Raw genomic sequence first — 23,305 nt, 5'->3', positions numbered from 1 at the left:
AAATTGATTGGGTTAAAATTCCCAAAAGAAAAAAAGGGGCAAACAGCAGAAATGGAGATTGAGGAATTTCTAAAGGCGCCAACCTTGGAGGCATTAGAGGATGCCAGGAAATCAGAATTGGCGACTGTTGCCAAAAGGTTGAATCTTTTTAAGGGGAAGCCGACAATGAGGAGTGCGGAGATGGACAGAGCTATCATTGAGTATTATGTATCTAAAGGTGTGTTTCCCCACGGGGAGCTGGAGGTGGTGTCTATGAGCAAACCTGGTGGAGAGGCAGTGTAGCTGCAGATGGAAAAATTAAGACTCGAGCACGAGTTCCGAGTAAAGCAATTAGAACGGAAAGAGAGAGTAAGGCAGTTAGAACGGGAAGAGAGAGTAAAGCAGTTAGAACGGGAAGAGAGAGAGAAGGAAAGGGAGTTTGAGCTGGAGAAGTTAAGGATGGCACTAGAGAGGGGCCAAATGCCGAACCAAGGTGGAGGGTTCAGGGTGACCCAGGAGGTTAGGTTGGGTCCCCCATTTGAGGAGGCCGATGTTGATCGGTACTTTCTACATTTTGAAAAAGTCGCTGCAAGTCAGGACTGGCCGAGGGATAAGTGGGCTGTTTTGCTTCAAAGCGTACTTAAGGGGGAGCTCAGCAAGCCGACTCCGTGTTGTCAGTAGAGGATGCCCAGAGGTATGATGTGATGAAAGAGGCGATACTCAGGATTTATGAGTTGGTCCCGGAGGCATACCGGTAAAGGTTCCGGAATGTGAGGAAGCAGTGGGGCCGCACGTATTTAGTGTTTGCCCGTGAGATGCAGATGTATTGTGAGCATTGGTGCGCCTCAAAAGGGGTCACTGGGAATTATGACAGACTGCTACAGCTAATACGGATTGAGCAATTTAAAGGTTGGGTCCCTGAAGGTATGAGGCCCTACCTAGATGAGAAAGAGGCAGAAAACTTAGCCGCAACTGCTAAGTTAGCGGATGAATACTCGTTAACACACAAAGTTTACCCCGAGTAAGAGCTATCAGAAGGGTAGTCGAGAGGGCGGAGGAAGTCCGCCGGAAAAGCCAGAAAGTAAGCCGGGGACTAGTGAGAAGGATAAGGAAGACAGGAAGCAGTTTGGTAGGAAGTCTCCTGGGGTCGTATGCTAATTGTGGGAAAGCTGGTCACATTGCATCCAGGTGTTTTGCCCCAAAGAAGGAGACGTGGATAGGAAAAATGGCGACTCCGACTGGCTGTATTGAGCCGGCAAACAAACTCCTAGGGGAGAAGAGGTCTGATAGAGTTCAGGGAGAGCACGAAAAGTTTATTTCAGCCGGACTGGTGTCAGTGAAGGAGGGGTCAACCCCAGTTCCAGTACGGATCTAGAGAAACACTGGGGCTTGTCAGTCATGGATCTTAAGGAGGGTGTTAGACTTTAGTACAGAGACCGAGACTGGGGAGGTCAGTGTGATAAAAGGCATTGGGAAAGGGACTGAAAAGTACCTTTGCACCAGATACACCTAAAAAGTGACTTGGTCTCCAGACCGGTCACAATAGGGCTGAGGCCCGAATTACCGATGGAAGACGTAGAGGTCTTATTCGGTAACGACCTTGGAGGTGGAGATTTGTACCCAGCAGTAAAGCTGATGAGCAAGCCTGCCAGGACTGAGGACCCGCCCATGGACTCACAGGTTTATCCTGTTTGTGCAGTAACTCGGCGCACGTTGAGAAAGGCTGCCAAAGCGAATGTATATTTAGCTGAGACGTTTTTACCAGCCTTGTACCAGGAGGGGTTAGAAAGTGAGAAGAAGGAGCATAGTGGAGTGGAAGGAAGTGAGGGAGTTCACGTAGATTTATCATTAGCGAGGAAGGAATTTGTACAGGCACAGGAATGAGACGAGGAGCTGATGGTTTTGGCGGAGACAGCTCTCTCTGAAGCAGAAATAAAAAGGGAACCAGTGGGCTATTATGTGAAGGATGGAGTACTAATGAGGAAGTGGAGACCAAGTACTGTGCCCGCAGATGAGGAGTGGGAGGTGGTACACCAGGTGGTAGTGCCGAAAATTTATAGGGACGAGATTTTTAACCTGGCCCACAAGATACCCCTCGGTGGACATTTTAGGGTGAGGAAAACAGTCGATAGAATTATGAAAGAGTTTTACTGGCCAAACATGAGCAAGGATATTATTGAATATTGTAGACGGTGTCATTCCTGTCAGGTGGTAGGAAAGTCGAACCAGGTCCTGCCTAAAGCACCCCTTCGACCGATACCCGCTTTTGGGGAACTGTTTTCCCGAATAGTTGTGGATTTTGTCGGTCCCCTGCCCAGAACTGTGAGTGGGCGAGAGTATGTGATGACTATGATGTGCGCCGCCACCAGGTTTCCGGAGGCTGTGCCCCTGGCAAACGTCAAGGCTCCCGCAGTGGTAAAGGCGCTTGTGAAATTTTTCACTACTGTGGGGCTGCCCAGGGAAATCCAGTCAGATCACAGGAGTGTCTTCACATCTCACACACTTCGACAGATGTTGGATGAGATGGGAGCAAAGCAGATTTTGGCCTCCGCGTACCACCCGGAGTCCCAAGGGGCATTGGAAAAATTCCACGCAACATTAAAGACCATGATTAGAATTTATTGTCAAGAGAACGCTAGGGACTGGGATGATGCCTTGCCTCTTCTGTTATTTGCCGTAAGGGACACGGTTCAGGAGTCATTGGGGTTCAGCCCATTTGAGCTCGTCTTCGGCCGTCGGCCCAGAGGACCTCTGACCTTACTGAAAGAGCAATGGTCCAGTCCGACAGTACAAGTCAATGTGATTGATTATGTTTTAAAATTTTGTGAGAGGCTTAAAAGGATCTGTGACCTTGCCAAAGAAAATCTACGACACTCCCAAACTAAAATGAAACAGTGGTTTGATATTCGTGCCTGCGAACAAGTGTTTCAAGTGGGCGATAGGGTCTTAGTTCTGTTTCCAGTGGTAACCAACCCCCTCCAGGCGAGATTCCACGGTCCATACAAAGTGATTAAAAAGATAGACTCTTTGAATTATGTTATTGAAATGCCGGACAGACGTAAGATGACCCAATTAGTACATATTAATATGTTAAAAGCTTACCACGATCAGAAAGCAGATCTAGTCGGTGTTATCACAAAAATAAATGAGGCTGGGGTGCCAAATAATAAGGAAAAAACCCATCTTGAAAAGATAAATATGGTGCCGACCAGATTGGAGAACTCTATTGTTTTGGCCAACTTTGCTGATAGGGTCTCTCACTTAACCCCTGAACAGAGCAAGCCGCTGATAAAGCTAATTAACCGGCACGCAGACGTCTGTCCCGATGTCCCGAGGCAATGCAAGGGGACGGTACATGATGTTATTGTTACGTCAGATCAGCTTATTAAGCAACACCCCTATAGGATGAACCTGGAGAAGGGCAAGCTAGTGGAGAAAGAAATTGAACACATGCTAGCCACAGGTATTATTAGGCCATCCAAATCGGAATGGGGCTCTCCCGGTGTGGTTGTCCCAAAACCCGATGGGAGCATACGATTCTGTACAGATTACAGAAAGGTGAACGCCATCACAAAAACTGATGCTTACCCCATCCCAAGGGCAGACGATTGTGTCGATAAAGTGGGGAGAGCTAAGTACATCACAAAGATCGATTTGCTGAAAGGGTACTGGTGTGTTCCTTTAACCGACTGGGCTAGAGGAATCTCAGCATTTGTCACTCCATCCGGGTTATACGAGTATAATGTTTTACCTTTCAGCATGAAAAACGCCCCAGGGACCCTCCAAAGGATGATTAATTCAGTGATAAAAGGGTTAAAGAATGCAGAAGCGTATATTGACAATTTAGTGGTCTGGAGTGACACGTGGGAGGAGCACATTGTGGCAGTAGAGGCTGATTTAAACGGCTGTCTGAAGCCAACCTGACAGTGAACCTCGCGAAAAGTGAGTTCGGCCACACTAAGGTCACTTATCTGGGGTATGTGGTAGGACAGGGGCGGCTGGCACCAATGCAGGCTAGGGTGCAGGCTATCTCTGAAGTTCTCATCTCGACGGACAAGAGAGCCCTGAGAAGGTTCTTGGGGATGGTGGGGTACTATCGGAAGTTTTGCAAAAACCTTGCGGATATTACCCTCCCTCTTACTAAGCTCTTGCCGAAGAATGCGAAGTTTGTGTGGAACAACCTTTGTCAACAAGCCTTCGAGAATCTGAAGGCGATTCTGTGTCACCACCCTGTATTGTATGCGCCTGACTTTTCAAAACTCTTCTCCCTAGCAACAGATGCTAGCGACAAAGCGGCAGGGGCGGTGCTGTTATAGACAGACCAAGAGGAGATTGACCACCCAGTGACTTATTTTTCTAAGACGTTTAATGTCCATCAGAGAAATTATTCCACTGTGGAGAAGGAATTACTGGCAATCATACTGGCATTACAACATTTTGAAGTTTATATTTGTCCAGCACGAAAACTACTGATAATTTACACTGATCACAATCCATTAGTGTTTTTGGCCACAATGAAGGATAAAAACAAATGCTTATTAAGTTGGAGCCTGGTATTATAGGAATTTGATATTAAGATAAAACATATAAAAGGAACTGACAATGTGATTGCTGATTGTCTGTCAAGGCGTTAAAACTTAAAGTTCTCTGTATTAGCCGAATAGCTGATGACTACCTGTATATTAGTGTGTATCTTATAATATGCATTCATGCCCATAATTTTTACCCCGGTAAAAATCCTTTTAAAGGTGGGGGTGTCACGTGTGATGCCAAGCAGAGCTACCGGACGGATGATGCTAATGAGAGAGATAATGGAAGACAATGGAGAAACATTCAAAATGCTAATAAGAGAGAAGAGAGAGATTAACGAGAAAGAAACACAATTCAGATATTGACAGATCGTTTGCTTTGAACCTGAAATGTTTGAAGTTTTATGGACAAGTGATACCCCAGCAGGGGGATAAAAAGAGCAGGTTTTCTAAGGCACGAGACACGCCACGAAACCCTGGAAAGAGCAGTGTGCCCCCACAAGTTGGTGTGAGTTTGGAGGACTGGTTCGCGGGAATCAGTCAAGAGGCTCACAGGATGTAAAGGTACAATCGGTGGGAACCTGGGGTGTGTGTCTGCCCTTGCCTGGGTGCCGGGTTCACCACGGAAGAACGATTGTATCCGGAACGGAGGGGTCACAGTCGGTGACCACAGCGAGATTAGAAGACATCAAAAGGTCTGCCCGAAACCAACTGCATCTCTCTCTCTCTCTCTCCAATGGTACAGCAACAGTGATTACTGCGAACTGCACTAAACTGAACTGAACTCTGCTTCACTTAAGACTGATCATTTTACCCCTAGACTGTGATAGAGCTTGGTTGATTCCTATTACCCTATTTGTGCGTATATGTGTGTATTATCATTGCTAACCTGGTACATTTATATCCTTGCGATTAGTGTACTGTATTACTTATTTCTTTAATAAAACTTTATTAGTTCCTAGTAATCACAGACTCCAACGAGCGTTCCACTTCTGCTGGTTTGGCAACCCAGTTACGGGGTATGTAACTATTTCAATAAGATCCCCCCTGTAGGTAACTCCCATTAGGGTCTTTCTACCCTTAGAATTTCTCAGTTCTATCCATACTGACTCTACATCTCCTGATTCTATGTCCCCCCTTGCAAGGGACTGAATATCATTCCTCACCAACAGAACCACCCCACCCCCTCTACCCTTCAGTCTGTCCTTTCAATAGGACGTATATTCTTGAATATTCATTTCCCAGGCCCTGTCCACTTGAAGCTATGTCTCTGTTATTCCCACAACATCATACTTACCAATTTCCAACTGTACCTCAAGCTCATCTACTTTATTTCTTATACTCCGTGCATTCAGATATAATACTTCTAATTCATTACTCCCCTCACACTCCACAATATAACCTGATCTGTTCCCAGCAAAAGGCAGTCAAGAACAAAGGTAAATGTTCAACAGGACTTGTTACAAGTCACACGAGGTGACAGATGAGCTAAGGCAGAGGGAAGCAGTTCTTGAAGGCAACTCAATACCTTTCTAGGCAACCAAAGGTGGACAATAATTGCTAACCTTACCCACAATGTCTGTACTACATGCTTGTCCATGACTCAGGAGCCCTGGGCCTTGATATCAGTGGGTACACAGCGTCATCCAGTCACCCACCCCTATTTCAGTTGCAGCAGCTTCAGCAAGTTGGTGCCCGCAGTTTGCTGTGGAATAAGTTCATCATGACTGCTTCCGGGCGACTGGGTGAAGCCCTGTGTGACCTGCTGCCTGTGTTTCTCAGCCAGAATGTGAAGGTCCCTCTTGATAGCGGAACAACTCAGAATTCAAGGGCATCCACAAAGAGAACCATGGGCAATCAATATGACCCTGTACTGGAGGGAAGCCTATAAGATGATGAGAGGCACTGATTGCGTGGATAGCCTGAGGCTTTTTCGCAGGGTGGAAATGGCTAACATGAGGGGGCATAACTTAAAGGTGCTTGGAAGTAGGTACAAGGGGGTTATCAGAGGTAAGTTTTTCACACAGAGAGTGGTGGGTGCACGGAATGCACTACCAGTGAAAGTGGTAGAGGCGGATACAATAGGGTCTTTTAAGAGACTCTCAGATAGGTACATGGAGTTTAAAAAAATAGAGGGCTACGCGGTAGGGAAATTCTAGGCAGTTTCTAGAGTAGGTTACATGGTCGTCACAACATTGTGGGCCGAGGGGCCTGTAATGTGCTGTAGATTTCTAATCCGTACCAAGCCACAGCTGCACTCCATGCATTACAGACTGATTTTAGAGGATGAAATGAGAAACACGTATCTACGAGTACAGGAACTCACTGGACTCAAGGGTAACCACTATCACATTATTATTGGACCCTTAAACAGTCCCCTCAGACACTAAAAGATGGACTCTGCATCTCCCAATCTACCTCAATGTGTTCCCTGCATTTGGTTTGTCTACTTATACACTGCATTATTTCTGTAACTGAAATAAAACGTTTTTCATTCTGTTTTCTAATTCTGTTTTATTTGTTTACCCCTCAACTACCCCACCGCCCAATGTAATATAAGCTACAAGATGAAAGGAGCATCTATAAGTTTGTGACTACTGTCATGGTCCCGACCTTTGATTCCTCATATTCTCCTAATTCCCTTTCCCCGTGTCCTTCCGGGCTCCTTGACTGCAGCACACCTGATTCTCATCTAAACCTGCAGCATAAATATCCCGGCTTTGCATCTACTCATCGCCAGATCATTGTTTCAGCCAGTGTGGTAATTCACGTTCCCGGCCACTTAGGATTGTGTATTCTAAGTTTTGTTTCAGTACTGAGGGTTGCCTGTGTAACACTGTCTCTCCATGTCAAGAGAAGCATTGCCTGCCGCCTGCCTTTCCACTCATCCTCCTGTTTGTTGTTCCACTCCAATATGCTTACACCCTCGTCTGCATCCCAACTCTATCTCCATGCCAGTGTCCTGCATTTGGGTTCACCCATTCTTTGAAACAACTACTGTCTCCTCAATGGATACTGGTAGCAAGGAGACCCCAGTCAGTCAGGATTGGAAGCAGCATCTCCAACACCATCACACTGCGCATGGGGGCCCCCCCAGGGCTGTGTGTTCAGTCCACTGTTGTTCACTCTGCTGACCCATGACTGTGCTGCAACACACAGCTCGAACCACATCATCAAGTTCGCCGATGACACGACCGTGGTGGGTCTCATCAGCAAGAACGATGAGTCAGCGTACAGAGAGGAGGTGCAGCGGTTAATGGACTGGTGCAGAGCCAACAACCTGTCTCTGAATGTGAACAAAACAAAAGAGATGGCTGTTGACTTCAGGAGGACACAGAATGACCACTCTCCACTGAACATCGACGACTCCTCCATAGAGATCGTTAAGAGCACCAAATTTCTTGGTGTTCACCTGGTGGAGAATTTCACCTGGTCCCTCAACACCAACTCCATAGCAAAGAAAGCCCAGCAGTGTTTCTACTTTCTGCGAAGGCTGAGAAAAGTCCATCTCCCATCCTCACCACATTCTACAGAGGTTATATTGAGAGCATCCTGAGCAGCTGCATCATGGCCTAGTTCAGAAATTGCACCATCTCGGATTGCAAAACCCTGCAGCGGATAGTGAGGTCAGCTGAGAAGATCATCGGGGTCTCTCTTCCTGCCATTACAGACATTTACAGCACACGCTGCATCCGTAAAGCAAACAGCATTATGAAGGACCCCACGCACCCCTCATACAAACTCTTCTCTCTTCTGCCATCTGGCAAAAGGCACCGAAGTATTCGGGCTCTCACGACCAGACTATGTAACAGTTTCTTCCCCCAAGCCATCAGACTCCTCAATACTCAGAGCCTGGACTGACACCAACCTACTGCCCTCTACTGTGCATATTGTCTTGTTTATTATTTGTTGTAATGCCTGCACAGTTTTGTGCACTTTACGCAGTCCTGGGTAGGTCTGTAGTCTAGTATAGTTTTGTGTTGTTTTACGTAGTTCAGTGTAGTTTTTGTATTGTTCATGTAGCACCATGGTCCTGAAAAACATCGTCTCGTCTTTACTGTGTACTGTACCAGCAGTTATGGTTGAAATGACAATAAAAAGTGACTTGACTTGACTTGACTTGATTGCCCCACACTGAAATTGTAATCATGGCTGCAGCAGTTGGGGGGTTTCAATGAGGATGTTTTTATTAAGTGTCTTATTCTATGATCCTTAATGGTTCAGATAGAGAATTTCTCTCTGAACACCTTGCGCAGATATGGGCTGCTGAAAGATCTTTCCTCCTCTTCCACCATCTTCAGCAGTTTGTCTTCCACTATGTGCCCTTTAACCCATCTTGCAGTAATGCTGTTATCCAAGGAGAACACAGTCATATCTGGGACAATTTGAGCTGTGCAGAAGCCATATAGACAGAACAGCAGTAGCCCTCTTGCAACTTCCAGCAGCAGTTCATATACCTAAAACTACTTAAACAACTTGTAGCTTTACTATTACATCCAGCAGAAATCAGTAATTATTTGTAAGAACTGATGAATCTTTTAACAAGTAACGTTCGTGTGCCTTCAGCAATGCACGACGTTAAGAGCACATTAGGCAGGCTATTGTAAAAAGGCAGCACTGATATTGCATCTGTGTTCCACAGTAATTGGTTTAATGGTCTCGTTATGCTGAGCATGAACCAGCAGACTAAGAACAGCTTCTATCCCACTGTTATCAGACCCTTGAACAGTCTTCTCATGAAATAGAGGGTGAACTCTAGGACTCTCGATCTCTCAGTCTACCTCATCGTGGCCTTTGCATTTTATTTGTCGGCCTGCACTGCATTTTCTCTGTACTTGCAACACTATATTTTTCATTCTGATTTCTTTTTCAACCTTGATGCAGTTATGTATGGCATAATCTGACTGGATAGCACACAGATCAAAAGCTGTATCTCATTTAATGCGATAATATTAAACCAACAATGATATATTGCATCAAATAAGAGAAGGTAAAACAAACTGCTACTCTTGTCATTGTGGACACCATTTTAGAATGGAAACTACATTTGTAGCAACCAACGTGTAATATATTACCCTATCTGCACTACTGCTCTTCCATATTGTACTTGAAAACATAATTAAAGTAACTAGGTTACTATTTCCATTGAGTAGTACAGATGCACTACTCAGTGCAGGGAGGTGGGGTGGAGATACATCTCTATCAAAGGAGGAGAAAGGCGATCCTTCCCTCCACTAGCGTGCAGTTCACCTGCTTAGTTACCCCCTCCCCCAATCAGAGTCATATGAACCCATGACAGAAGGTGGTGGGTGGCTGTATAAAGAGCTGGTGCATATCACAAGTCCTGTTATGCGACCACTGACACCAGGCAGACAATCTCTGAAGAGTATTGATAATGGTTGGGGTCACTGCCCAGAAGAAGGCAATGGCAAACCACTTCTGCAGAAAAAAACTGCTGAAAAAACTTGCCAAGAGCAGTCATGGTCATGGAAAGACGATGATCATCTGTGTCTCACAACACGGCATATAACGAATGAATGAGTACAGACGTGAAGCATTTCAGTCAAAAATCTTTAAGGATTTTTTGGGAGATTTTTTCCAATGCATTCATTATGAACTCAGCTGAAGCATTCCAATTCCTAGAACCAATGCAACTGTATAGATGAATTTTTGGATTAAATTCTTGGATCAATCAGAAAGTGTATATTTCAGAAGCTCTGCAGCAATTATAAGTTCAAACTGCAGCAGATGCCACAGATAAGGTAGCGTAACAACAGTGTGGAACAAAACACAACTGGAACAAGAACAGATGTCTCATTAAATCAACTCTAGCGCTTACTCAATAAACAAAGTCTTTGGGAAATTTTGCCTCATCTGCCAAAGGACAAGTGACAGATTTCACACATGCAAAGAAATGCTCCAATAACCCTACTTCAAAAAATGGTAATTAACTCTGCAGTTTAACTTTAGATAATAACAGCAACAATCTTGAATGAGTGAGAGTTCATAGATACAGGAAACGGTATATGAAGCTGTGTGGCAGTGATTATATATGACCTTTCGAACTCTTGCCAAATGTCGAAGTTATTTTGTGCCTCCTATTAACGTGCAAATTTTGCTTAAGTGCCAGCAAGTTCATGTGGTATTGCTATAGTTACAAATTATAGAAAAGTGATTTGACCTTAGCTCTTTACTTTAGTAGATGTGGATGGAAGAGAGATATACTGTACCTTCAGTAAATCACTGTGACTTTTGACCGTAGTGAGTCAAATTTTCCATCACTTGAGGGGTAGTTAGCTAACCACAGGATAGTTTGAATCACTTTTCTTACAGCAGCACTTTCACGTTGCTTAAGTTTCCTTTGTGTAGATGTGGTTAGCAGTCAAAGATAATCAATGTAGTTTACAAGGTGGAATCGAATGGACAATATCAGAGTTGGCTGTGATTACTGATTTAGCTCTTGCAGAGCGGAAAAGAAATTTGTCTAATTCTTCAATGAGTTATCTTCCCTTTGATTTGCTTTCAGGTGGAATTAGCTACTCACTAAAGGTGGCTAGTGATTCATGTTTGGATTCCATCAAACAGGGAAATCTGTCAAAAGTAGGAAAGGGACCATAAGGCATAGGAGCAGAATTAGGCAATTGGGCCCATCATCTTTGTCAGCAGTTCACAGAAGCTTTGGCCAGGTACTACTGAAATATGGAAAAGGTCCATCTTTCTGTAGATCTATGCCTCCTGATTGGCAACAATGATGAGTGGCCATTGTAAATAGAGATGCTGAAACAACTTTTACTTGCTGGAGTTTCGAAGAATGAGGGAGGATCTCATTGAAAAGCTATTGACTATTGAAAGACCTAGACAGATTGGATGTGCAAATTATGATGTTTCCAATAGTGGGGGAGTTTAGGACCAGAGGGCACAGCCTCAGAATAGAGGGACATCCATTTAGAACAGAGATGATGAAAAATTCCTTTAGCCTGAGGGTGGTGAATCTGCCCATCTAGTGCATGTTTGTCTAGTTCTATTCACTTTCACTTGCACGCAGACCATATGCATTTATACCCATCTTATCCATATACGTGGCCAAGTGGTTAAGGCGTTCGTCTAGAGATTTGAAGGTCGCTAGTTCGAGCCTTGGCTGAGGCAGCGTATGTGTCCTTGAGCAAGGCACTTAACCACACATTGCTCTGCGACGACACCGGTGCCAAGCTGTATGAGTCCTAATGCCCTTTGCTTTGACAATATCAGTGGCGTGGAGAGGGGAGTCTTGCAGCATGGGAAACTGCTGGTCTTCCATACAACCTTGCCCAGGCCTGTGCCCTGGAAACCTTCCAAGGCGCAAATCCACGGTCTCATGAGACTAACGGATGCCTATATATCCATATACTCATTCAAATTCTCTTAAATGTTTCAACTGAATCATTTGTTCCAGACTAAGTCATTGCGTAAATTTAAAGTGGAGGTTGATAGGTTTTTGTTTAGTAAGGGTGTCAAAGGATATGTGAAGAAGGCAGGAAAATGAAGTTGAGAGGGATAATAAATCAGCCATGATGAAATTGTGGAGCAGATTCAATCGGTTGAATAGCCTAATCCTGCTCCTTTGAATTGTGTTCTTGTGGTCAGATGTTTGACATTCTGACAGTACAACAGGCTAATATTATATTTCGATTCATACCTTATGCTCACAGATTTATGTCCTTGATCCTTAAAAGTAAATTCAAATAAAAGGTGTTTTGTATATTTTGTGCATTATGACAATGGTTACACAAGAAGTTAATGTACAGTTGCATATTGCCTTGCCTTATGCCTTATGCCTTACAAGGTGCAAAACGAAAGACTGTGAGGCGCGCCTCTCCTCACACAGACAGTAGGTGGCCGTTGACTCACAAAGAGTTCATCCGCCCTTTGACAGGTTTTGTTTTTAGTCCTGCTGGGTGCCTACACACCCCCCTCCCCGGTTAACCGAAGTGCACCAGGGGGTGTGCCAGTTGAGTTGCTGACAACCCGACCCGAGACAGGTAGTACTGGGCTACATGGTACCAGTAGCAAGGCCTGAGTCGACGTGGTAGTAGTAGTAGTAGTGCATATTGCCTAAATTACTCTGGCATGTTATTCTGAGAACAGTCGAATCTTCCTTGCTCACCCAGCCAAACTAAAGTCTGCCTAATTAGCCATCTACAGCTGCCTCTACCTACTGTCACAGAAGTTCCATTGACACTCCAGTGCTACCTGAAATGAAACGTGGAAATTTAACATTAAAATAAGCTGTACTTCAACAACAAACTTTCAAAGACATTATTCCACTATTTCACACCTACAGTATGTCTAATACATTCACCTTAATTTCTGTCATCAGTTGGCATTAGATTATACAGGAATTTCTGGTTGGACTATTCTTTGAGAACTTTAATGATAATACATAGAAAATCAGTGAAATAAAGATAAAACTAAGCTGTTTTATTTAGACACCACTCCCCGGTCCTGTACTCAGTGAATCATAGCCCTGACTCTCCACCAACCCCCTCTGAGGACACGAACCCTGCAGATTCAGGCAGCTAAGCACAATTGCAATACACAAAACGCTGAAGGAACTCAGCAGGTCAGACAGCCCAGTGCACTTGGTGCTGAATTCACAGTTCCATTAGAGTTAATTGCTTTTTTTAGGTCACGCTGCAAGTATGTGTTGGCCTCATTCCTTTCTCCCAAATTATTATAATTAAGCAGATTGGTCCACCGTTATTATGCCTTTAGCAGCACCACTCTTGACTGGCTGAGTACCCATTTTCAAAGGGCAGCGGCTGTCCCCAACGTGATTGTTTGCTGAACAATATTACGCCAAGTTTCATTGTCTGATTTTGCAGAATTCAGGTTCATTCCACCATTTATTCTAAAGTGAACCTTCTGCTTCAGAGCTAAAATGAGGTTTTCTTTCCTGCCTGTTGTTAATTTCTGTGGTCACCAGTAATTTATTTTGCCCACCTATCGAGAGCAGTCTTGTTACCATAGGTTGATATTTACCACTTCAAGTTCAGTACTTTAAGGAGTACTTGGCTTCCCATTAGGAATTGACTGAGGAAAAAATGTGAGGAACATGAATGTGAAGAAGAAGACCTTTCAACCTATCAATTCTACATTGCCTTTAGAACATACCTGTTGCTGCAATCCTTTTGCCTCATTCTTTCCCAGTAGCACTACTGATTATTCTTTTTAAGGTATATTTTAAGGCACTGAACAACAGGAATTCTGCAGATGCTGGAAATTCAAGCAACATACATCAAAGTTGCTGGTGAACGCAGCAGGTCAGGCAGCATCTATAGGAAGAGGCGCAGTCGACGTTTCAGGCCGAGACCCTTCGTCAGGACGAAGGGTCTCGGCCTGAAACGTCGACTGCGCCTCTTCCTATAGATGCTGCCTGGCCTGCTGCGTTCACCAGCAACTTTGATGTATGTTGTTTTAAGGCACTGATTCTGTTTTCATCAGTTGCAGGTCATAACTACTTTCTAAGTAAGCACACACAGTAGTTCCTCATGTTCTCCCTGCACCATTGTCCAAAATTGTAAACCTATCTGCTAGTTCTGCCAATTGCTGCAGTCTCCTTCTGCATCTCCCAACTGGAAGGGCCAAACTTTAGAAAATTTAATTCATTTCATATGATATCCAGAAAAAAACATGTACTCCATATGTATCCAATAAACTGAATGATGAATGTTTAGATCCATTAAAATGCCCAGCTACACTGTTGGAGGAAGGAGAGCCAAGGGCCTCTGCTACAAAACTCATTGTCATACAAAGCACACTGACCTGGGGTTGACAGCCTGTAAATGGGGGAACCATTGGGCTGAGATGATGAGGGTGGTTGAGTCATTGGACTGGGATTGGACTATGGGAATCTCAGAGTAGGACGCTGTTAGCCAAGTCACGGGGTTGAGCAGTGGTGGGTATGTGTGTGGGTGTTCGTAGATGGGGGTATTGTGCTGGTTACGGTGGGGGTGAGGAGAGGGCAGAGTAGTATGTGGGGCATGGTTATGTGGGGGTGCTCAATCTGGTAGACTGGAGTGATGTGACTGATAGATCATTGTTTGTGTTGAAAGCTGGTTGGCCAGGAGGTGGGGAAGGCGTGAGCTAAGGGGTTTATATGGGAGGAAATGTCAAGTAAGTAAATGCTTACCGATGGGGTCCAAATCGACCTCCATGGCCACACTCAAGCAGGTGATAACTCTACAAGTGGTACTTTGCACAACATTGGGTACTCCTTTATATAACTGAGCTTATCTGTACAGTATTACTCCAAACACACAAAGATTTGTTAGGAAGAGCACTTCATCAGGCATTTCAATCTCCAATTATCCTTTAGTTTTATTTTTTTCTGATGGTATAGTGCACAAAAGTACATCGTTACACGGTCTAATTTCCAGGTATATTGCCCCTGACAAAATCCAGGCTGCAGTGATGAAGACCAGTGCTTCAAATCTAGTTGTACCATAAGCAAAGACGTGTAGTGGTGTGGAAAATTGCCCAAGTATGTCCTAGCCACAGAGCAAATTTGATCTGGCGAACTATACACCCCATCCATGAATTCTCATTCACCAGCAAATTGACGGTAGGGATCGTTGACAGTGCTATCGAGTAGCACTTACTCATTAATATCCTACTCACTGATTTCATATTGGATTCCACCAGGAATACATGGGTCCAGACCTCATAATAGCTTTCATCTAAAGCTGGACAAAGCAACAGAATTCCAGATGTGAGGTGAAGCTGACTGCCCTCAATATCAAGGCTGCTCTTGACAGAAAATAAAAATCTAGGGATTTATAAACCTGCTACAATCTATTCCAGACTTTCTGATGAAATCACATCCGACCCTATACTTTCCTTCATTCAGAAAGTTCTCATTACAGTGTTGTGAAATGACATAATACTTCTGTAAAATACTATACTTAAATTACAGTTCAGGTTAGAAATGCGACCACACTTCAGCACAATTCTATTGCCTGAAACATGAATAGAGAATTTAACCCGTAATCTAAATTTTAAAAATAATATGCAAGAGACTATTAATATCACACCATTAAACATTAGAGCATAGAATGTACAGCGCAGTGCAGGAAAAGGCCTTTCAACACATGATATGCTGACCATGACTGGCAAATGAAACTGATCCCATCTGCCTGCACATTGCCAATAACGCTCCATTTCCCATGTATTCAGGTGACTACCTAAATTCTTCCCAAGTGTTGCTCTTGTATGTTTTCGCCACTTCCCCTAGCAGCACGTTGCAGATATGTTATGTTCTGTGTAAAAGAACTTGCTTTGCAAATCTCCTAAACGCAAACAACAGGAATTCTGCAGATGCTGGAAATTCAAGCAACACAGATCAAAGTTGCTGGTGAACGCAACAGGCCAGGCAGCATCTCTAGGAAGAGGTGCAGTCGACGTTTCAGGCCGAGACCCTTCGTCAGGACTAACTGAAGGAAGAGTGAGTAAGAGATTTGAAAGTTGGAGGGGGAGGGATAGAGCCAAGAGCTGGACAGATGATAGGCAAAAGGGGATACGAGAGGATCATGGGACAGGTGGTCCGGGAAGAAAGACAAGGGGGGGGGACCCAGAGGATGGGCAAGAGGTATATTCAGAGGAACAGAGGGAGAAAAAGGAGAGTGAGAGAAAGAAGGTGTGCATAGAAATAAGTAACAGATGGGGTACGAGGGGGAGGTGGGGCCTTAGAGGAAGTTAGAGAAGTCGATGTTCATGCCATCAGGTTGGAGGCTACCCAGACGGAATATAAGGTGTTGTTCCTCCAACCTGATGGCATGAACATCGACTTCTCTAACTTCCGCTAAGGCCCCACCTCCCCCTCGTACCCCATCTGTTACTTATTTTTATGCACACATTCTTTCTCTCACTCTCCTTTTTCTCCCTCTGTCCCTCTGAATATACCTCTTGCCCATCCTCTGGGTCCCCCCCCCCTTGCCTTTCTTCCCAGACCTCCTGTCCCATGATCCTCTCGTATCCCCTTTTGCCTATCACCTGTCCAGCTCTCGGCTCTATCCCTCCCCCTCCTGTCTTCTCCTATCATTTTGGATCTCCCCCTCCCCCTCCAACTTTCAAATCCCTTACTCACTCTTCCTTCAGTTAGTCCTGACGTAGGGTCTCGGCCTGAAACGTCAACTGCACCTCTTCCTACAGATGCTGCCTGGCCTGCTGCGTTCACCAGCAACTTTGATGTGTGTTGCAAATCTCCTTTTAACTTTTCTCCTTAAAGCTATGTGCTCCAGTATTTGGCATTTCTACCCTAAAAGAAGACTCAAACTACCCTGTCTACTTCTCATAACTTTACATACCCTTATTAAATTTATTTAGTTATTAAGTATTTATCTGTAATTTTACTTTTTTGCCATTTATTGAAAAAACAGATTAAAAATTGTTTCCAAACTGTTTTATGACTTTGCTACTGCAGCAGTGCCTTGCAAGCTAGTTGTTGTTTGTTTGATGTCTATGATTTTAGTTGATCCTGAATGAATGGCTGAGGTCATCAAAAATCTTTAGAATGTTTTTTTGACATTTTGAAGAATGCTTCTGGCATCAGTTTTTTTTTAAATTTTAAAATGGATCACAATTGTCCTTTTGGATGGTCTTCCGATCTCGGAAGCTGATAATCAAGCAGCAGAGAGTAGGATTTTGAAGCAATTACAACACTGAATCTTCACTCTATCTGCACTATATAATCTGAGACACTTCAATATAATATGATGAGCTTCTCCGTGCATTCTAAGCAAACACGGAAGATAAGGAGCTAGTTAAAATATAAATTTAACTAGACAGACTGCAATGTTCATTCTAAGTGGCAGCAAAGAAGTAGATTGACTATTAAATAAATTATAGTTTTATTAAGTATGTGATAAATGTTGCCTTTTCATGCTCAGCGTTTACCCTATTGGTAATGCAGCATATATCATTAGAAGGGAAACCAGATTTTGTCTATTTTTATCATTCAACAAATGTATGCCATTACTACTATCAGTGAATAATTTGTAAGTACATTCATATTTTATATGTTCTTGTTTTCTTTTGTATTTTCCTTGCCAACATCCTCTCCACTAACAAGAAGCAAGCTGTACTTTAATAAATAACTTCTTATTTTTTATGGGTTATGGCGGGGATAGGCTGAAAGATGGATTACAGAAGTGCATACCATGTCATCACTCAAGGACTACAAGTCCCTAAGCAATCAAAGACCTGAACATGTCTGTACTTCATCCCTTGACCATCTGTTATGCTGTGTATTATGCACCTTCTCCTTTGATGCCTTTGTAAAAGTGAGCCAAAAATAGGGTGTCAAGGTGAACTGACTGGACAATCTGTGTACCTGGCAAATCTCCCAATTTTTGTAGTAATCTTCTCTTCATGAAGCATTTATGTACCTTCAAACAAAAGGACACAAATTGGCATATTTGCTCAGTTCTTGGCAGAAACTCAACCTAAATGGGCACTGAGATATTCTCTAAATGTCTCAGAGATTCTCAATTCATTGTGCAACACTATATTTCACTTGCAGTGTTTGTAAAGCAGTTTCAAACCATGTCTATGCTTTGGCTAAGTGACAGAGTTAAGCACACAGGAAAAGAAAAGGAAATACAAAAGTTCAAAGAAATGCAAAGAAATATTTATAAAAGGGGATGCAACATGGACACAGACATAATCAATATAAAACCAATGGAGACAAGGAGAAAGTGGAATCAAAATTAGATTTATTATCACTGTCTTACAAGACATGAAATTTGTTGTTTTGCTGCAGCAGTGCAATGCAAAGACATCAAGTTTACTATAAATTACAAAACAAATAAATAGGGCCAAAACTGAATAATGAGATAGTGTTCATAGGTTCATGGATCATTCAGAAATATGATGATGGAGGGGAAGAAGCTGTTCCTGAATTGTTGAGTGTAAGTCTTCAGACTTCTGTACCTCCTCTTTATCAGTATTAACGAGAAGGGGGCATGTCCCAGATGGTAAGGTTTCTTAATGTTGGATACCGCTTTCCTCAGGTAACACCTCTTGAAAATGTCCTCAATGGTTGGAGGGTTAAGCCCCTGATGGAGCTAGCTCAATCTAGAACCCTCTGCAGCCTCTTGTAATTCTGTGCACTGGAGCCTCCATATCAGGCAGCGATGCATACAAGGCAGAGAACTCTGCACTGTACATTCGTAGAAATTTGTAAGAGTTGATATATCAAGTTTTTCAAAATTCCAAACAAAGTTGAGCCACTGGAGTGCCTTCTTCATAATTGTGTCAAGGTACTGGGTCCAGGACAGATCTTTGGAGATGTTGACACCCAAGAAAGCTGCTGACCCTTCCCACTGCTGACCTATAAAAATCTCACTGCTGTACATCTTCTCATTGCCATTGATAAAATCTCAGAAGATAATCAGGAGGTATACAGAAGACCAAAGAATGTATATATGGCATTTGAGCTGTGCTGAGCCACACAGAGTCATGAGTGTGGAAAGAGTAGAGCCGGTATCAATGAGGTGTCTTTTGTTGAAGCTTACTTTGGAAAAGGCTCCAAAGCTAGTCATAGACGTGCTCCTACTGCTAAACAAATGCTCTTCATGCCGTGCATCTCAAACAGCCTCTGACTACCAAGTCCAACTCCTGGCCTTCATGTGTGGCATAGCTCTTATGCCCGGCGGAGCTGTTCTCACTGACAGGAGAAGGGGCAAAGGTGGGCCATTGGCGCCTTAAAACCAGTTGCTCCAGGCAGATGGGGCTCGTTAACCACAGATGGTAGCTCATCTAGGAGAGGGAAAGCTCCAATTTCAAACCTCCGTTGCCTTGCGGCTATATCCGCTCACGGGAAAGGCTTTGGGAATAAACCCCGAGGAAAAATCCGGAGACGGAATCCCGAAGGCGGCTGACTGCTGTACCCAGCACCGGCACAGCAACTCCTGCGATGCTGCTGGCATCAAACTGTATCGACTTTCATCGTTCCTTTGGACCTGTCATCAGCATGGACAGGGGGGTCCCACTGCATGGGCAACAGACAGATCTCCATATCAACTCTGCCCTGGCTTGCACCCTGGAGAGGCCACTCCCAGTGACTACCAGAGGCGCAGTATCCTTGGTCGACAACGACCGACGGAGGCCACGCACACAGTTTGGAAAAATAAACAAATCTAAAAAAAGTGAATCAAGTCCATGATGGCAAAAACAAAGAGAACCTAGAAAGCAAAGAGAGAATCATAAAGGGAATTATAGATATGCAGCAGCTGAAAACACCACACAGAAAGGTGAAGGCACCAGACAGCTTGGATCCCATTGACTGCAATTTCCTCAAGAAAATATACTATCTTAGGCTAGAAACGTATCACTAAACTTTAATCCTCACCGAATCACACTGCAGGAATTCCCTACATGAGATTCAAGAAGGCAGCTTACAACCAACTGTCAAAAGACCAGTGAGGGTGGGCACTGCCATCCTCATAGTGAATAAAAAAAGCAGGCAATTAATGAACACAAAGAACGATTGCAATGATAATGCCTAGGAAAATATGCAGAGATAAAGAATTGGCAAGCAAAACAAGTAAAATAGCTAAGATGTAAAATAACTTTACTCATTATTATTTTATAAGCTTCCCCCCCCCCCTTAGGTTTCCTCCCATTTGAATTCTTCAAATACTAAACATAGCATTCACCAAGACTATAAGAAAATTCAGAGTCTCCCACTTGCCTTCTGGCAAACTCTACCAGAGATTTTATGGGAGCCTTTTTCAACAGTGGCTTTCTCTTTGCCACCCTCCCATGAAGCTCCGACTGGTGAAACACCTAGGCAACTGTTGATGTATGCACAGTCTCTCCCATCTCAGCCACTGAAGCTTCTAATTCCTCCAGAGTTGTCGGAGGTCTCTTGGTGGCCTCCCTCACTAGACCCCTTCTTGCACAGTCACTCAATTTTTGAGGATGGTCTGCTCTAGGCAGATTTACATCTGTGCTACATTCTTCCCACTTCCTGATGGTCAACTTAACTGTACTCCAAGGGATATTCAGTGACTTGGAAATTTCCTTGTCTCCATCTCCTAACTTGTGCTTTTCAATAACCTTTTTATAGAGTTGCTCGGTGTGTTCTTTTGTCTTCATGGTGTAGTATTTGCCAGGATACTGTCTCACCAGCAGTTGGACCTTCCAGATTCGGGTGTATTTGTACTACAATCAGTTGAAACACCTTAGCTGCACACGGTGATCTCCATTTAACTAATTATATGACTTCTAAAACCAATTGGCTGCACCAGTGATGATTTGGTCTTTCATATTAAAGGGGGGAGGGTTGAATACTTATACAATCAATTATTTTGCGTTTTATATTTGTAATTAATTTAGATCACTTTGTAGAGATCTGTTTTCACTTCGACACTAAAGAGTCTTTTTCTGTTGATCCATGTCAAAAAAGCCAAATTAAATCCACTGTGATTCAATGTTGTAAAATAATAAAATATGAAAACTTCCGGGGGGGGGGATACTTTTTATAGGCACTGTATGTAATTTTATCTTGACCTTAAGCTACTTTGGCTTTCCTACTAGACAGAGACCAGATTTCAATTGAATTTATACAGCTTTTCAGATTATCTAAGACTCCCCTTTCTTATGCAAAGAGGCTGAATTCCAATATTATGACTTTTCTGGTTCCCAAATCTCAATTTTACTACAGAAGAAGCAGAAAAGACCCTTCTCAACATGTACTAATGGGGACAAGTAGCATTCTGCTGTTTATTGCTTTCCACCTTCTTTGGGGTTGGAATAAACAGGCAGCATTGAAATGAAGCTGGACTAGATATCAATTACCTAAAGCCTTTCTCAGTCTATGCCACTGTCTCTGTGAGCATGTGCCCTTTATCTCCTGGTAACTGCAGCAGTAGTAAAGATGTTACTACTCCTCTGTATAATAACTGAATAACTCTTGAATATGTAGAAGGACAAGCAATATTTGGAATATCCATTTATTGGTTTAAACTGGCAAAAGCACATAGCGATAATCAATAGATCCCTGATGAAGACACGAAATACTGCAGATGCTGGAATTTGGATCAAAAAATAAATCAAACTACTGGAGGAACTCAGCACATTGTGGAGTATCTGTAGAGACAAAGTGATAGTCAAAGTTTTAGATTAAGACCCTGTATCAGGATGTCCGATGCCGGAGATTCCAAAGAGCAACGGATAGTGTAAAATTACAACATCATCTGCATCCACTGTAAAGCAGATGATATTGACATATTCTTTGGAAAGTTAACCAAAAAGTTATAAAATTAGATTCCTGTCTTCTTTCTGTATAATTTAAAATTGTTAATGTAATAATTATTAAAAATTGTGTCAGCCAGCTATGCCTTTGGGACGTCTGCTCAAGATTTATTTAATTCTTTGGCCAAAGTACTGTGTAGGTGTAGATTAGACATGGCTGGCTGCATTTCAATTACTTTGTATCAAATTATTCAATGTGACTGTCTGTCCTAAATGGATTTTCACTACTGTTTCAATCCATATTTAGCTGGCCAAAACACAGGTTTATGTTGAATTGATTTGTCTATATATTACCTTTTACAGAAACACAGAATAGTTATACTGCAGCAGGCCATTCAGCCCCTTGGTTCGGTATCTAGGAGTTGAGCAGCTGATTCCACTTCCCACCATCTCTCCATATCCCTGCAACTTCTTTTCTTTCAGGTACTTACGCATGTTCCTTTTTAATGTTATAATTGAAACTGCCTCCACTGCTACCATTATAAGTTTTCTCTGGATGCTTCACCAACTCTGCACACAAACTTATTTTCACGACACTTTTTTTTGCCAAATTCTTTTACTCTTATGCTTCATTGTATTTAATCAATAGGAACAGTTTCTCCTTATCCATTCTCTTTGTAAATTCCATGATTATAAATCTGAACTGCTCACAATATTCTTTGTTCCATTTCTACAGTCTATCCACATAACTGAAGACACTTATTACAGGAATCATTTGGTAAATCTCTTCTGCACCCTGTCCAAAGCCTGCTGACCTTTCAGAAAGCATAATGCACATAAGTGGACGCAAAGCTCCAGTAAGGCCAAGCCAGAGTTTTATAAAGTCTTGTTGTGACCTTTTTGATTTTCTACCTTACGTGTCATATAAAGCCCAGAAACTCGCCCTTACACTTTCAACAAACTCTGCACCCATACCCCCAGATCTGTTCTTCTACATACTTCACCACTTTGTCCTCCAGTGAATAACTGCTGCTGCTAAGTTAACAAATTTCAACGTCACATGCCAGTGGTAATAAACCCGATTCTGATCCTTCCAATCGGACCACAAACATTTCATTTTGCTTAACATTAAACGTCAGCAGTCAGTTATCCATGCATTACATCAGCTGTCTATATCTATCTCCTCATTGAAATGCATCACTACCCTCATTAAACCTCCAAGTTTTGATTCATCTGCAAGTTCTGTCTGTATATCTATCGAGAGCATTGAATGTTCCCAATACTGACCTCAGGAATACAACACTACACTGTACACTCTAACCTAAGTGCTTATGGAAACTGGTGAACAGACAAGGAAACAGACCCACATAGAGAGGCTTTCTGATCTTAAGACTTAGTTTTGTTTCTCCTTATTACTATTACCTTATACTTCCTAATAGCCAGGTTTCTATGCATACTGATTCAAACTCAATCTAAATTTAATGACAAACCCATTATGTGGCAATTTATCAAATACCCTTTTGGCACTCCAAACATACCACATCAGCTTTAATTTGCCATTATCC

The 23,305-nt window shown here is 43.0% G+C and overlaps 1 protein-coding gene across 2 annotated transcripts in view; it reads right to left on the bottom strand.

Annotated features, from left to right (window-relative positions):
• dntt (deoxynucleotidyltransferase, terminal) overlaps positions 1-23,305 on the bottom strand; it is a 329,435-nt gene that overhangs the window by 75,126 nt on the left and 231,004 nt on the right. The gene's annotated exons all lie outside the window — the stretch shown is intronic.

The sequence above is a fragment of the Mobula hypostoma genome, chromosome 19 (genome assembly GCF_963921235.1).
Source record: "Mobula hypostoma chromosome 19, sMobHyp1.1, whole genome shotgun sequence".
NCBI lineage: Eukaryota > Metazoa > Chordata > Chondrichthyes > Myliobatiformes > Myliobatidae > Mobula > Mobula hypostoma.
The sequence above is the reverse complement of the archived record's forward strand: the minus strand, read 5'-3'. Positions and strand labels throughout refer to the sequence as shown.